Source organism: Petromyzon marinus, chromosome 7 (assembly GCF_048934315.1).
Source record: "Petromyzon marinus isolate PM22_M1 ecotype Great Lakes invasive population chromosome 7, UKy_Petmar_22M1.pri1.0, whole genome shotgun sequence".
Classification (NCBI taxonomy): Eukaryota; Metazoa; Chordata; class Hyperoartia; order Petromyzontiformes; family Petromyzontidae; genus Petromyzon; species Petromyzon marinus.
The window spans coordinates 6,584,284-6,587,891 of record NC_133673.1 but is presented as its reverse complement, the minus strand read 5'-3'; positions in this window follow the sequence as shown (position 1 = coordinate 6,587,891).

The following is a 3,608-nucleotide window of genomic DNA, read 5'->3' as shown; positions in this document are numbered from 1 at the left end:
TTTTTTGTAACTTAATCCCAAGTGGTTCTACATTGCATTGCTTCACCAGTGCACTGGATGCCGAAGTGTGCCCTCGTCACCATGCTGTACGTAATTTGTCACATGGACCCATAGATTTCAGAACTTTTCCTTCTCACGTTGCCCATGTGCAATGCTCACCCGGAGTGGTGGTACCCAGTGCCGGATTAATGATCCGAGTAGCAAAAGTAGCTGCATATGCTACGAGCCCCGCACTTTCAAGGGCCCCGCGCTAAATGCTTTCAAGCTATCAATTCCGGTTCAGTGATTCTACACTCGCTCTATTACTATAGTACTGTACCGCCGCCAACTTTTATGAACGACTGGGTGTTTAAGGTTTGCGATTTGTCGTATTATCTGGCTGTATAGCAAATGCAAAAATACCATTACTTTACTATGCAAGTTAAACATTTGTGTGTTTTAATATTGACGTGTTTTTATTTTATTTAGGGCCCCTTTATAACATGCTACAGGCCCCGCACTAGCTTAATCCAGCACTGGTGGCACCCAACGTGCGATAGCGACTGAATGACAGTAAATCGGTTACAGTTGTCAAGTGATGAATTCAGATCAAACACGAAGGCAAGGCTTTGTAAAATATTTATATTTTTAAAAACGCAGTTGCTGAGCACAGTCCCAAAATGTCAAGCGGCCAGCAACGAATAAAATTTGTTAAAAGTGGTTTTCGTGAATTGAGCTAGGATAGAAGAGCTTAGGAATCGAGGTAGGAGTGAATTCTAAGTCGGGAAGAAGCGGAAAGAGATCTAACCAAAAAAAAATCCTGTATTACGGGATGATGTTGGTGGCGAAAGCCTAGCACGTGTTAAACGGAAAGAGAAGAGTTTGTTAGCTGCCGTGTGATGGATGGACACTGCGCGTTGGTTGAGACAAAATTGTTTCGCTGTGCAACCATTGCTAACATTGCTTCCGTGTAAATAATCGCACTGGTAGCCACATCGGATCTAAAATCGTTTCCACGATGTACACGTACAGCCCTTTGTCACTCCACTGCTGGATGAAGGCCTCCTCACCGTGAGGTCGTGGGGCTTGTCTGACCATACTTCACCACGCTGGATAGTGTAGGTTGATCGAAGGGAGCAATTGATGTGGGAGTATAACAGTTGTGCTGCCCACAATGTAGCCCCGCGGCCTATACCATCGGTGTACGCGTGGGCTGGTTGCCCGCTGAAGCTCTTTCCAGTCTCAAGCCGGCTTTTGCTTTCTCGACAGTATCATAAGATTGGGAGCGGGTGATTTTGGCACATTCGTCCAGACGTTCAATTCAGTGCAAGGGGAAGCAGAAAAGAGGTCGCACCCGTGAGTGCGTTGTACTCTGTCTGACATTACATGCTGGTACCATCGCTCATTCACTGCTCGCTGAAATAAATATACATTACTAGCTGTACTACCCGGCTTCGCCCGGGACTTGAATCCACCACGCGCGGCCGCCTTTGTCTCCCCAGTGGCGATGTTCACACACCACAGCAGTTACTCGTTTGAGGCTGAGTCGACCTAGGGGAGGCCCAGGAGCGGTTGAAATAATCGTCACCGGTGGTGGCCGTGAGCAGGAATCGAACTCGGGTGGCCGGGTTCGTAGCGCAGCGTGCTAACCACTACACTACAATGCGTTACGCTTCCACACACAAAGATCCCCCATATAGCCTGTAACAGACTGTAGGGGCAAGTGCTGTTAGCGAGCACCTATGAAGGCCGGAACGGTACACGAGGGGGTGGGTGGCCAGCACCACGCCCGACCGCCTTTGTCTCCCTAGTGGCGATGTTTACACACCGCACCAGGTACTCATTTGAGGCTGAGTCGACCTAGGGGAGGCCCGGGACCGGTTCAGATAATCGTCACTGGTGTTGGTCGTGAGCGGGAATCGAACCCAGGTCGCCAGGTTCATAGCGCAGCGCGCTAACCGCTACACTATCGCTCACACACACACACAGACACACACAGATAGACACACAGACACAAAGACAGAAACACAGACAGCTCGCTAACCACTACACTACAATGCGTTACGCTTCCACATGCGCGGGTCACGTGACAGATTTGACGTCACAGCTGACTTGCCGTGCAAAAAATATATTCATTATTGAGACCCCCCCCCAAAAAGTGTATTTTTATAATGTTTGCATGGCGTACAGTCTGGAATGTACCCACATGGCAAATTTCAAGTTTGTTGCATGTCGGGAAGTACGCTAAACATTTTGAACAGACACATTCACAACTTTGCCTTTTTTATATATATGGAGATAAGTAATCGTTAAATAATACTCTTTGGTTCTTTCGGTAAAATCACGTAGGTAGAAATAAAACAAAACAAATCACGACGTTTCGTCGAACGCAACACAAGCGCCCGTCTTCAGGTGAAAATCGCGTTCTCAAAAACGTATGTAAACTCTTGCTGGTTAACAGCTTCTCTTCACAAAGCAGCAGACTTTACCGAAAGAACCAAAGACGTATGGATTCCTGCAGTCACGAAAGCTTCAAATCAACATAAAATAATAGCGTGCAAACCGGTGGAGTAAATAATGAAATGACATCCCACCCCCACCGCTTTGTTGCTTACTCGCGACGCAAAGTTCCATTGCTTTGTGCTGATCATCTTTTTTTTTGCGGAGGACGCTTTAGGTTCCGTGTTTGACGAAAACGAAACCCAGGAGTCGGATTTGTAGGCGGCTCGTTGGTCCTGGGCTCAAGTCACCCAGCAAATCTTTGTGAAATCCACGCAAACCTTTTTTCGCCTATTTACAGCCCTCGATCCAGAATAAGTCGTGTCAGAAGAATATGGTCGTGGGAACAAGATGGCATGTCCCTGGGGGCTTCACTGGACTTCCAACATCGAGCCGAGATGCGAACCACCCAGCGTCGCGTCCCTGCAAAAGGGGACTGTGCTCTTGCTACTCCGCGTGCTTGGGTTATTGCTCATGCTGGGAATGCCGCCAGTGTGTCTGCAAGCGCCAGCACATTTCTTTAAAGGGGCTCATCGGCGTGGAACACACACACACAAAAAAGTGTGCGTTCTGGAGCGTGTGCGCTGGTAAATGATAACTGCAGAGAGGAGATAGGTTTACAGAAATGCGCTGCTGCATCTTGCCGCACCTCGCGGTAACTCGGGAGAAGAGATGCCCTTGTATTTTTTTGTTTATTATGAAACGGGCACCAACATCGCGGAGCGAGCATGATTAGCAGCTGTGGAAGGCGTTTGTAAATCGGCCTTGGCTGCATTTTTCAACAACAACAACCAAGTGTTGGCCATCATGTGCCAAGGTTCTGGTTCAATAAGCCGGTCTTGAGTGAAGCAGTGATATTATGAGGCACGCTCCATGCAGCTCAATTCAGACTCTGTTAGGCATGGTTTTGTTGTTGTAAACCACTACGTAGATTGTGATTTTGTCCAAATGTACGTGATACTTATTTCGGTCTTAGCCAGTTATCACACCTGCCTTTGTGTTAAAATGTGGTATCACAAACAACCTCCATGACCGACTTGATTTGGTGCCGACTTCATCTAGCAGTGGATTGACAGAAATGGCTGCCAATTAAAAGCAAATGTTTAAAAAAACATGACACCGATTGCATG